The following is a 14,574-nucleotide window of genomic DNA, read 5'->3' as shown; positions in this document are numbered from 1 at the left end:
TAGATGAATGGCTATGAAAACAGTTATTCCAGAATTGCTTATAGTGAAAAATATTGAAAACAATTTGAATTTTTCCCAGTAAAGGTAAAATGAACATCCACACTAGGAATATTATGCTGCTAATAAAAGGAGAGGCTACGGGGGGCCGGCCCCATGGCATAGCGGTAAGTGTGCATGCTCCCCTGCTGGTGGCCAGGGTTCAGATCCCGGGTGCGCACAGACGCACCCCTTGTCGAGTCATGCTGTGGTGGCATCCCATATAAAGTGGAGGAAGATGGGCACGGATGTTAGCTCAGGGCCAGTCTTCCTCAGCAAAAAGAAGGAGATTGGCATGAATGTTAGCTCAGGGCTGATCTTCCTCACACACACACACACACACACACACACACACACAAAGGAGAAGCTACACTTTATATTTATTCTCTTGTAATAATGTCCATGAGGCATACATTAAATACTGAAATCAAATTTAAGATTAATATTTCAAACTATGATACCAGTGTGTATTTATATATTTGTATGAGCATGAAAAATGTAGTTTAATGATCCACACTACACTGTTAACTTTTAAACTGTCATCACTTTGAGGGCACAGTTAACAATTGAGGTAGCATCATAGAAAGTATGATATTTGTACTTCATGGCAGACAAGTATTATTCTGCTGATTATGGATGGAAATTTAAGTGAATGAAATCTTTACTTGTTTGGTACTTGGTGATTCTAGGTCCATTATCTATAAGCTAGAGCAATGAAAATGATATAACATAGATTGAATGATGAAGGAAGGAAGACCTAGATTTGATAAAGAAAATCAACAAATATGGTCCTCTTTATTCTGTCTTTAAAGAGTTCCCTCCTATAAGAATATCTTTCTGACATTTTTCTATTTTCCTTTTATTGTATTTTACTTTGACTATAAACAGTCTCAGATTTACTGCAGAGAAACAAATGTAATATATTAACCAGAGGATTTATTAGCCATATTAAAGTTAGAAGAATGTCCCACATTTAATTTATTAAATAGAGGAGAGACTTAGAGTCATTGGCATTATTATATCCACGTTAAGATAAACAATATTACAAACATTTTTGAGACTAAGTTATTTTTAGCCAAAAGTTAGGAATAAAGGCAGACTTCCAATGAAAAATAACAAGTAATAACGTTGAACTAGAAACACCCTTTTTAGGAGAGAAAGGCAAATTATGATCTGATTACATGGGTCGAATTAAAATTAAAGATACTTGTGGGGTAGTAATTTCCTTTAAAAAACTTTACAATCTGTAGCTATATTAAAAGGTATACACAGTGAACAAGACTAATTCAAAAACATTTACTCTAAAAAATTTTATTTATTTGTTTTTTTTCCCCCAAAGCCCCAGAGGATAGTTGTATGTCATAGCTGCACGTCCTTCTAGTTGCTGTATGTGGGACACGGCCTCAGCATGGCCGGAGAAGCGGTGCCTCGGTGCGCGCCCGGGATCCAAACCCCGGGCCGCCAGCAGCAGAGCGCGCGCACTTAACCGCTAAGCCACGGGGCCGGCCCCAAAACATTTACTCTATAAATCTAACTTCCTTGAAAAATGACAGAGATAATGATAGTAAATTTACTTTATATTTGCTAAATTCTTCACTCTTATTCCTTTGGGGTTTAATGTACATTGTGACAATCAAATATAACAAGCTTTATTCTTATAAAGTATATGGTTATAGAAAATATTAGTAGTGATTAATATATTTAACATATTTTGATTTAATATCATAAACATAATTAATAATTATGTTATCAGTTACAACACTTAATGAGTCCCACGATTGGATACCACAGGAAGCGACTTATAGGAATCTGTGGCTAATAGATTTCTGGAAGTATAATCATATTTAGTTAGTTTATCCCTGAGATAGCCTCACACTGTTCAAAATAGGTGACATGTTGGAGAAATGCTGAAATTAATCCAATTATATTAAGTAAATACACACTCAAAAATGTCATAATTTTTATATAAAGTTAATTCCTACCTATTAAAATGTATTAATGGTTATGGTTTTCATGTGATCACTTTCATATGCAGCTGAAATTCAAGGAAACATAATTAAGTAATTTATACAGGTAGAAAAAGAAGATAGACCACTGGCTGGAGAATCAGAGAAATCTTAGCTCTAAGACCTCCAGTCTTGAAAGACTACAGGGACAAAGTGGAGAGGTGGCTTCCTAGAAGCTAATCTGGCTCTCAGTGTCATTCCAGTATGGGCCTTGGAGTGCTAAGCAGATGCTAAATAGTTTCAAATGCCAGCTGAACATTTATTTATCAGCAGTTTGATCCGAGTCAAAAATCTCACCTCTCTGTACATCAGTTCCTCACTTATTATATAGAGAAAATAAGAATACTTATCCACAAGGTAGGCATATTAGGGTGGATACACAGTGAATTTTTGTAAAGTTTGAGGTAATTAGTTAGAGAAATGATCGATTTTTTTTATTATCCCAGCTACAAGATTTTTCAAAAATTTGAATGGCATATTTCATGTTAGCAAGTAAAATTTCCTGATTAAAATGTGAATATAAACATACGTATTTTTGAGTTTTCTAACTCAGTGATTACATAACAGAGACATTTACTCTAAAACAAATACAAACAAATATAAATAGAATCTGTCCAGCTTACTGAGAGGAAGAGACAGAGTTCAAAGTTCGGGAGACCAAAGTAGTTAAAATTTGTTGGATAAAATACTAGAGAAGGAGTCACACAGAGAAAAAGCTTCGGAGTTCAAAAGAGGGGTGGGCTTGAGCCCTGGGCTGAGCGCTGATAAGACTGAGTACCGATATCCACATGCATACTACCCAAGGCTGTGGAAAGAACAGTTGGAAAAGATGAGACAAAAATGCCGATGGATCTCACACAAGGCTGGAAACAGTCCTTGTCCCCGCCAGACAGAGCAGAGGACCTTCAGGTACATCCCAAACATCAGGAACATCAAGTAGAGACACAAAACTCTCAGTCTTAACAGGAGAGCAAAATTAACCCAGGATTAAAGTCTGCTCTAAAGTTACACTAATAGATCATAAAAGCAATTTCTAAAGAATATAACTGACTCCTGATAGTTTAGCTATGGTTAAGGACAAAATCCAACAGTATACACAGGAATATACTAAAATCCAACACCTGATTGTATAAAATCATGGAGTCTGGCCTCAAATCAAAACTTACCAGGAACAGAAAAGAGCAGAAAAATATGACCCTAGAAAAGAGAGGAAATAATCAATAGAAACAGACCTTGATTTGACACAGAAAATAAAAGTAACAGACATGAGAATTATATGAGCATTGTTATAAGTATGCTCCGTACATACATGAGAGTAGAGGAAAACACGGACATAATGAGGAGAACAATGAAATAAATTTTTAAAAATTCCAATGCAACTTCTAGAGATGAAAAATGCAATATTTAATGTAAAAAATACACTGCCTGGGATTAACAGCAGATAAGACAACCCACAAGAAAAGGTCAATAAATTTGAATGTATAGCAATAGAAATTATCGCTACCATGCTAACAATTTTTTTTAAAAGTTGGAGTATCTATATCACACAAGTAGATGTCAGAGCAAAAAATATTTCCAAGAATAGAGAGTGACGTTTCCTAGTGAAAAGGGAGGAAATTCATTAAGAGCACCTAACAATTCTAAATATGTATGTACTTGATAATAGAAGTTCAAAATGAATGAAGCTAAAACTAATAAAACTATAGAAAAATAGACAATCAACTGTTATATTTGTTGATTGAATACAACTGTCTCAATAATTGATAGAACCAGTAGAGAGAAAACCATGAAGGATAGAGAAGACTTGAACCACTTCATCAACCAACTTGACCTAATTAATATTTATAGAAACTTCCATCCATCAAATGTACATCCACATTCAAGTGTACGGGGAAGATCTATCATGAGAAAACACTGTGTACCATAAAACAAATCTCAGTAAATGTGAAAGGATTCACGTCATACAGAGTTGGTCCTCTGACATGTGGGATTAAATTAGAAACCAATAACAGAAAAATAGCTGAAAAATTATCAAATCTTTTGAAATAAAACAAACAATTCTGAATAACCCATGGATCAAATAATAAATGAAACAGATTTAAAAACTGTTATTTGGGGGCTAGCTCAGTGGCATAGTGGCTAGGTTTGTGCTCTCTACTTCTGGTGGCCCAGGGTTCGCAGGTGCAGATCCCAGGTGTGGACCTGCTCACCACTTGTCAAGCCACTCTGTGGCAGGTGTCCCACATAAAGCAGAGGAAGATGGGCACGAATGTTAGCTCAGGGCCAATCTTCCTCAGCAAAAAATAAATAAATAAAAACTGTTATTTGCAAACTCAGAATGTCTCATTTCAAAAACTTTTTCATTTAGCAATTATTTTCTTTGAAATACCAATAAAGTGAACAAAGCAACATATAAGGACAATTAATAAATAGTTAGAAGCTACACAAATTAATGATTAGAAATGATTCAAAAAATTACCTTAATTATTCTGTAACATAGGCAGTATAATGGATGTACAGAGGTGTACTGCATATATCCCAGTGAGCGCACTGATATTTTACCAAAATTCCTTTTTTCTGTTTAATTAGAAATTTAATTTCTGTTATTTTTAAAATTTTTTTTTGTGAGGAAGATCATCCCGAGCTAACATCCATGCCAATCCTCCTCTTTTTGCTGAGGAAGACCAGCCCTGAGCTAACATCCAATTTCTGTTATTTTTAAGAAATAATCATGATTGGTATACAAACTAACTAGTTTCAGAGCTTGTTCAAATAAATTATACAAACAGCATCAAGATATTTTGCTATATTGTGCTATCCATTAAATATTAAATTACAATTAAAGTATTAAACTCAATTATAGTAGAATCTACAATTAAATATTGTAACATCCAGAGTTTGTAAGTAGCTCTGGCAAAAGACAGCAAAATGTCTCATAAACAGCAATAAATTATTTCTAGTAAAATTATTAATTTGGCTACTGAAAAGATACAGATCCCCAATTTATGCATTCCACAAAAAGGGGAATTGTTTCTCTATGTTCAAAATAGGAAAAAAATTTTCTTTTGCAAATTCAACAGTGCAGCCATTTGTATGCTGAAGACACTTCCAAGTGTGTTTCTATCTTTGATACAGTTGATGACAGTATGTTGGTAGATTAAAATAAAAAAAAATACAGAACAAAGAATTCAATCTTTTGAAATATTTGTGTGTACATGTTTTTATTTATGCTCCTTTCAACATACTATTCTCTTGTGACTAAATATATCAATAATGGGGTATAGTCTTGAGACAGACCTCACAACAGAGGTACAATGATTACCTAGCTCTAAATAAAGGCTTCAGAGGAGAAAATAAACGAGTTTTCTATTGTGTATAAGACAGGTCTCTGAATGTACTGACAAGATCAAACCAAATCCACAATGCTATTTAATTCATAAAAAAGTGTGTTTCATATGCAGAGAAAGGAAGGCTGAATTTCAAGATGTAGGCTTAATTCAATGACAAATGTAATGGCATTGTCTCCGTGGGTTCCGGTAACATTGGTTACTTCATTGGCATCATTTTATTCAATAGCCCTCAACATTTGCTGACCTGAATGTTATTTTGGTAAATCAATGCTATTGATGATGTTTACCTTTAACTGTGTCCAGTAATGTTTGCTGCCTGGAACTTGTCAACAATGTAGTTTTCATTTTATTTGAAGTTCTTTGCTACAGAAAACCTTAGATTTGAAGTAGTAACACCTGGATACCATTAGTCCCACTACTATAACCATGCAAATAGTTTGAGAAAACCTCCTCACTTCTCCAATCGAGAATTTGAATAGGGTTTTATATTCCCCAAATTTGGAAATATTAATATCTTCCCATAAATGAAAGTTTTGAAGAACACATATATGCCAGTCACACAAACACTCCAGTCAAATTCACAGTATCTCTGAGTGCCTTACTAAACGAACTAATTTAGAATGATCTGGACGACTATACTATGCTCCTCTTTCACCTACCTAGAATCCTACCTCTTGTCCCCCGCTGTTCTGGCTATATCGACGCCTCTAGTGTCCTAATTTGTTTACCTGAGAATCGGATATGTTTGCCTTCATGCAAGTTACAAACTTAAAAAAAAAAAAATTCAAAAGGAGAAGACTGTTGGAGTTACTTGCCATTTAAACAACTTTCTCATTGAGATTTAAGCACTAAGGGAAATGCCAATGACCAAGAAGTGCAATATTAGGACTATTCCCTAATACCTCTTTATTTATTTTACTCTGGAGAAGAGAAGCCATTCTTAGGCACCAGGACAGGTAGTACACCACACCTGGGGGTCAAGACAGGGAGGATTAAAGAGCTGTTAACACTTGGGTTTAGTCCAGGACAATGGCCATCCTCCAGGTGTATAGTTATATAGAAGGTGGAATCTTGTGTACACACATAGAGCAGTTGTGTTATCTTGGTCAACACCTAAGCTTCTCTGAGACTTATTTCTCCACTAATAAAACTGAAATATTAAGCAAACACATAAACCTCAACACAAAACAAAGCAACAATATACCACAACGTTTTATACAGAATATTATATATATTTATATAAATATACATGCATATATGTATATATGTATGCGTCATGCAAGTAAATGTATATGTATATGTATACATACGTTATGTATACTATATGCTATGTACATATAGCATTGTGTTCTGGTTATTTATTTCTGCATATGAAAATACCAACCAAAAAAATAGTGGAATTTAGGACAATTTGCTAAATTTACTAAAATTTTCTTTAAATTTTGACACAATTTTGGAGCAAGGCTACAAATTCTAAAATAGCGTAAAATTAAATAAATTTAGAATAAAATTAATATAGGTTACACAAACTCTCTACATGAAAAAGCACTAAATATTGCTGAGAGATATTAAAGAAGACCTAAATAAATAAAGAGATGTAATATATATATATGCTGAAAGACTCAATATTTTGAAAATGTCAATTAATCGCAATTTAACCTACAAATTCAGTATAATTCCAATCAAAATACCAGGATTTTTTTTGAAAATTTCACAAGTCAATTTTACATGTTATGTGGTAATGCAAAAATTCTATAGTAGTCAGCAGTCTTGAAAAAGAACAAACTTAGAAGAATTACATGACTTGATTTTTTTTGTAGTCCAAACCACATAATATTAAATTTACCATCTTAACTGTTTTTAGTATACAGTAGTGTTAACTATATGCATATGGTTGTGCAACAAATCTCTAGAACTTTTTCATTATGCAAAAACTTTACTCTATATCCATTGACCAATAATTCCCCTTTTCCTCTACCCCCTAGCCCCTGCACAGCATTCTACTTTTATTTCTAAGAGCTGGACTCTTTTAGATATCACGTATAAGTGGACTCATTCAGTATTTGTCTTTCGGTGACTGGCTCACTTCACTTAGCCTAATGTCCTCTACATTCATCCATGCTGTACCATATGACAGCATTTCCTTCCTTTTTAACATTCCGTTGCATGTATATACCACATTTTCTTTACCCACTCATCTGCTGATGGTAGAATGAAGGAGAAAAACATACTATCATCTCAATAGATAGACGCAGAATAAGCATTTGATAAAATCTATCACTTTCAGATAGAAACTCGAGTATAGGAACAGAAGATAAATTCTCTGACTTCATTAATAAAAAACTATGGCTAATATCAAACAATGTGCAAGTCTGATAATTTCTACCTAAATAACGAAAAAGAGCAAATATCCTTTAACACTACTTGTATTTAACATTGTACTAGAGGTTCTAGCCAATGTGATCAAGCAATAAAAAATAAAACTAAACTAAAAGCACACCAACTGGAAAGGAATGTCCTCATTTATAGTCAACGTGACTGTGTATGTAGAAAATCATGAAGAACCTAAAAAAGAAAAAGAGCTGCTAGAAATAATAAGTGACTTCTGCAAGGATATAGTATTCAAGGTTAAAATACAAACCTCAGTTATATTTTTATCTTCTGAAAAGAAACACACAGAAAATAAAATTTAAAAATTATATTCCACTTCCAATAACACTAAAGTGCTTAGAAACACTAGCGTTAAATATAAACTTCGGAATATATTTAACAAATCTTTTGAAAGACCTGTACCTGAAAAACTCAAATATTGCAAAGGAATTAAATAACTAAATACAGAAATATGCCATGTTCATAGATTGGAAGATTTGTTATTTTTGAGATTATAATTCTCCCTAAATTGATCTATAGATTCAATGTGATATCAACCAACATCCACAAAAGGGCTTTGTGAGGAAATTGACAAGCTGATTTTAAAATTCAAATGGAAAGGCAGAAAACATTCTACATAAGCAGTTGTCAACAAGAACATATGTGGAAAGCTTATGTAACTAGACTCTAAAATTTAATATAAATTTACAGCTATCAAAACACTACGTTAATGGCATAAGGATAGACATATAGAGATCAATGGAACAAATTAGGTATTCCAAAAATCAAACCACAATTGTATGGCCAGTTTGTAACAGATACACCAAAGTAATTACAAGGGGAAAGGTAGTCTTTTAATCGAATATTCCTAGAACAACTGTGTATCTGTTAAAAGCAAACAAAAAAAATGTAGAAGGGACAAAAACACTGACCTCACACCATACATATACACGTAAAGTAACTCAAAATGGTTCATAGTACTAAATGTAAGAGCTAATCCATTAAACTTTGCCTAATATTGGGGTAGGTAATAATTTCTTAAACAGGACAGAAAAAGCATAACTATAAAAGAAAAAAATGTTTAAAATGTGCTTCACAAAAATTTAAAACAACCTTTTCTTTTTGAAAGACAAAGTTAAGAAAAATTCATAGGCAAAAGATAGACTAATGAAAGGCAAAACATATATCTGACAAAGGACTACTATCCAGTGATATAAAGAAGGCTTACAATGAAGTAATAAGACTAATAACCCATATAAAACAATGTTCAAAATATTTGAGCAGACACTCTAGAAAAGAAATATACAAATGCCAATAAATACACGAACAGATGCTAAATATCATTAGTCATCGGAGAGGTACAAACTAAAACCACAATATGATACACTGCTTACCCACTGGAATTGCTAAAGGTCAAAAGATTAAGAAAACCGAGTGTTGGTGAGAATGCAGAGCACCTGGAACCGACACATGGTACTAGGGGGAAAAGAGAATGGTACAGCCACTTTGGAAACAGCATAGCAGTGTCATAAAGTTCAATATTCACTATTATCTGACTCAGAAATTCTACTTTTAAGTTTTTACCCAAGAGAAAAGGATTATGTTCTCACACAAAGATGAGCAGATAAATACTTATAGCAATATAGTTCTAAATTGCCACAAACTGGAAAAAAAAACAAAAGTCCAACTGCCTAGTGTCTAAACTAGTTGAGGTTTAGCCATACTGAGGAATGTAACTCAGAAATAAAAATGAATGAAATATTAATACATAAAACAACATTATGTCGATGGATAAAGGCAAACAAAAGCCTACGCACAGTATGATTAAATTTATATGAAAGTCTAGAAAAGGAAAATTATAATAACAGAAAGTAGGTCAGCAGTTTTCTGGGTCCAGGGGTAGGAGTAGATTGACTGCAAAATGGAATGAAGAAACATTTTAGAATAAGGAAACGTTGACCCTGGTTATTGTGATGGCTGCATGATTGTGTACAATTACCAAAACTCAACCAACTGTACTTTTAAAATAAGTGCATTTTATTGAATGCAAATAAGATCTTAGTAAAAATAAATGCATAAATTAATAAAGGCATAAAGGAAATTCAGAAAATACTGCTCCACTCTCAAAGAGTTGTTCTCCTTCCCAATTGGCATGGATCTCTTAATTGATTTGGGCTCAGAAGCAGAAAGGTAGATAAACAAAGAAAAAGACTAGCAAATCAGATTCTCTATCGTGCCTCACCTGCTAGAGAATAAATCTCCATCATTCATTTGACTTTGGAGATCATCAAAGGCTCAAACCATGAAACAAGATTCTCATTAGCTCATTAATTGATGATGGATAAGGGAACCAGTTAAATGCCATAATCAGTTCAAAGAACATCGTAGAAGCTAGGGCAATGACAGAAGCTTAGGATTGCTGGGTCGATTGGAGAAAAAAAAAAAAACATTTGATATCAACAGGATACAGGCCACAATTTCTGGAATCACCTGTCCCTCTTGACTGAAAATATTTGTATCACTGCTGGAAACAATATATACAAATTGATCTGTAATTTCACTAAACCTGATATCTTTAATCAATGGTAGATAGTGAATGAACTAACTATACTTTCTAGATAATCCTCAGATGGCCTTTCCCCTTGTATTATATTGAAAGGATATGAGATTCTTGGCCAGTTCCCAATATGCTGAAAGTAAGATTAACTAACCAACAAAACAAAAAAGCAAAACAATCCTTCACTCAACCTTACAACTGCATCCATCAAAAGGCAACATTATTATTTGAATGTTTACCTTAGTTAGCCACAACCTTTCCTGCAGCTATAACAGAAAGCAAGTCAGTGCTTTGATGATTTTTTTCCTTTTTAACACATTTTCCAAATTCTCACATTTTTAACATAAGAATGAAGCAAACTATATAGCAATAAAGATGACTTGAAATTATACAACCTGTCAACCAGGAAATGAGTGGCTCTCAGGGAATATTTTCCTTTCTTGAATGTCTAATTTTTGTGTCTGTTAAAATATAAATTAGTTTTAACTGTATGTCTAATAGGAGAGAAGAAAAATATTATTTTTTTCCTTTAGGCCATCTCTAAATCTTAACAAGTTTTAATTTGGGCTTTTTTTTTTGTATTAAGCCAAACTATATTAGCTTTTATATTCACAGAGAAGCTGGACATTATCTCCAGAGATTTAGCAAGACAAAGCAATTCCATTTTTTGACCCTGAGAGAATAATTTGACATATATATTTCCTTCCCCCCACCACTAACCATATTGAAAACATCCATCTTTCCTTGGAAGTGGAAAGATGACTTGGAGAGCAGGGCAACAAAATAGCAGTAGTCAACAAAACTAAAATATTTTTGCTGACTTTTTTCTCAGCCTTAAAATTTTTGTAAGCATAAATATTGTGTTCTATACTTGCGATGGAGCACAGAAAGACGTGCTAGTTTTTGTCCCACAGGATTTTCGGTACATTACTTTCAATCTCAAACACCTCAAGTATGCAATGGAACATTAATTTTTGTTCATACTTGTTTGGAGGAAATATTAGGATTTATTTTATAGCCTCCAATACAGAATTCTATAAATTTAGTATATTTGAGAAAGCAGTGGGGACATATATTCATAGTTAGATTGTATGAAAAGATTATTTTCTCTAAAGAAGGAGTAATAGCTGTATCCAACTCATAATGTAATAATTGAATGAATTAATGCCTAGAAAGCACATAGACCACTTCCTTGTGTATAGTTAAAATTTAGCAAATATAATTTAAAACATTTTTTGTCATTATTTTTCTTGTTGCTATTAATTGAAAAGAACAAGGAAAATGCAATCTAGAAGTCATGAAAAAACTCCAAAAATTGCAACAGAGATTGAGGACAATCTAGAAGTAAAGAAATACTTTTGGAATAAAATATGATGTTAAAAAGAGACATTTTTGCCCAGAATTTCATGAAATTCTTTTTTCTCTTTTCATAAAGAAATGCCACCAATATACTAGTAGAAAAAAATTGATCAAGAACTTTTAGACAATCATGAGTTCAGAGGAATAATTTTGATGTCTACTGTTGTCATCACATGAAAATAGTTTAAAGAAGAGAAGAGAATAGTTTAAAGAAGAGACTAAATCCTATTTCCTGGAGAAATATTTTAAGATCAATAAAACTAAACAGATGCCTCTAGAAATCTGCTGAGTCCATTCCCACCTCTCTGAGACCTGCACACACAAGGAGAGGACTCTAAAGATTCATCTATCCTGTATAAAACTCCTGACTCCTCCCTCCCTCTCTAACCTCAGTTTATTGGTAAGAGGATGGTACCCTAACTCCATACGAACCAGGCAAATTTCCTCTCCAAAGAAACTGATAGTAAGGTTAAAGGGAAACTGGTCAGACCCTGTTGTTTGTTTCAACTGAAGAAGTAGGAGGGTTGACTAATTAGGCGTGCATCTCTCTAGGAACAGAGAGAAGAAAGAAAGGTGGAAAGGGAGATAGAGCATACAGGTAAACTAGAAGCAGACCAAAAGGAGAGGAAGCAAAAACAAGAGACCATGTAGATAGAGAAAGAGTGACAGGGACAAAAGAGGACAGTTTCTCAGTCTCTGGAAATCTTTCTATTTCCTTCTAAGGCCAAGTGGCACTTCTGGTATTGGATCTATACACTGTCTTCTAGGTCCCTTTTGTGTTTAAGATGCTTTAAATACATTTGGAGACACATACACACAAATTAATATATTACTATATATTAAATCTCATATAATTATATATAATTTATATTATCATGTAATTAAATTTCTAATAAATTGTATGTATCAATGCTACATAATTGTACATTGATATATAATCATATATATGTAAATGCAAATTAATTAAAAAGGAAAGTTTTGAGTTTTAATTATTTAAGATGAACAGTATTTCATTCAAATATAAGAAATATCTATAACGGTCAATTGAATTATCTAGAAATATGGGTAATCCGTCAGGATTTCCTTAAGAAAATACGGAAACTGATATCCTCTTTTTATTTTTCTTTTAAAGGATGTGGCCTATCTTACATATGTTCTTGGGTCTTCTGTTGATGAAATGAAAAATAAATTATTTGCAATTTCTTGAGTATTTGTGATATCTCTCAAACTTCTTAATATGGAAAGACAATAGTACAGAGAGAACTAAGAAATATTGACTAATGGGATTAGCCAATCTAATCTGAAGATAGACTAATTACTTGGCATGCTTAAATAAGATTTACATATTAAACACCTCCCATAATTTTCTTTCTTTTGTGACTTCATTTGAACATGTTTATCTGATTTTTTTGTCCTTAGAAATATTAAAGATAATGTATATTGCCCAGTAGACAATAAAATAAAATTTATAAAACAGAACTCAGAGGTAGTAGTACATCATCAAAAATTATGTATGAGATTAAACCACATTAAAAAGAGTGAAATATCATATATTTGATCTTCTTGACCTATATATATATATTATTTATATATATTAACCTATGTATTGATTCTTGTTGACCTTTCAATAACAGTGGGAAAAAAGAAGCAGAGTCAGTTTGGACATTTCAGCACAGATGGGGAAAAACTACTAAATTTTACGAGAATGTAGTTCTTGAGAAATCACAGCAGGACAAGAGGAGTGAATAAGAGAGAATATAAGTGGTAATGAACGAGCAGGAAAAAAGAGAAAAGAGTGGAGGTGTGAGAGAAGGCAGGATAATCTTCTTAACAGGAAGTAAATATGGTTCATATATGCAGAGAGTTTGTGACTGTGTGAAGTAAATTCATGTTTCTCTACTGAATTTCTGGACAGCATTATCATAGTTGTAAGATAATCAGTTTTTCATGTTACGTGGCTCACATGTAATCTTGAAACCATATACTCTTTAGGATCTCCTACACATTCAGTGTGAGAAATAGTCATTGTAATGGTACCACTGAAATCACAGTCATCTGCTCATTTTGCAAACAGATGTCCATTACCAAGGTCTAACCTACTGGGAACATAGACTATTATTTTCTTTTTCATTGTTGTTACCAAGAGTTTTGAGTTCTCAGTCTGTGTACTTTTTGTAGACAAATGAGTAGATAAAAAGATATGGACAAAGCTAGCTTTCTGTCTTGCACAGTATAAATCTTAACGTCCTCTGATTTTAAGCTTTCCAATGTCAGTGTGTAGCACCGTGGAAGACATTATTGGACTAAAATGGTGAGCTACACCATCAAATCATTACTTGATGACTAGCATATACAACTGAAAAATGGCAATATTTAGCAATGGCAAATTTCATTAATTTTTAAATTTATGTTTTACTATTCTAATTCTTAGAACTGATTTCCTTTCCAAGCATTTGCTACCATCTAATATCAATGTATCATTTTGTAACTGGAAAGGACTGGAATTTCTAATAAGTGCTTTTACTTCTTTTAGCAATATGGAAAGCAAAGCATTTTTATGTCCATGACCTCATTAAGGCTACAACTTTCCTCTAAGGAACATAGAGTGGATGAATTGGAAGCTCATCTGGGCTTCTTTGCTGAAATTATAGACAATACACCTAGTAAATGGTGAAATCAAAGTCACACTTACTGCTCAGAACTTTGGAAATAATATCATGATGCCTCAAAAAAAAGACCAATTCGGAATATATTGTTCAAGCAGCCAGTGGAAGAGCTAGATGTTATAATCATCCAAAAGAGACGCAAAGAAAACAGATGAGGCTCTATGGAAGGAAGCAGAGTAGGAAACGACTTGTTTGAGTCCTACTATGCAAAGCAACAAAGACCAGTAATT

This window comes from Ceratotherium simum, chromosome 14 (genome assembly GCF_057802395.1).
Source record: "Ceratotherium simum simum isolate JZ-2026a chromosome 14, ASM5780239v1, whole genome shotgun sequence".
NCBI classification, from domain to species: Eukaryota; Metazoa; Chordata; class Mammalia; order Perissodactyla; family Rhinocerotidae; genus Ceratotherium; species Ceratotherium simum.
Note: the sequence above shows the minus strand (reverse complement) of the source record.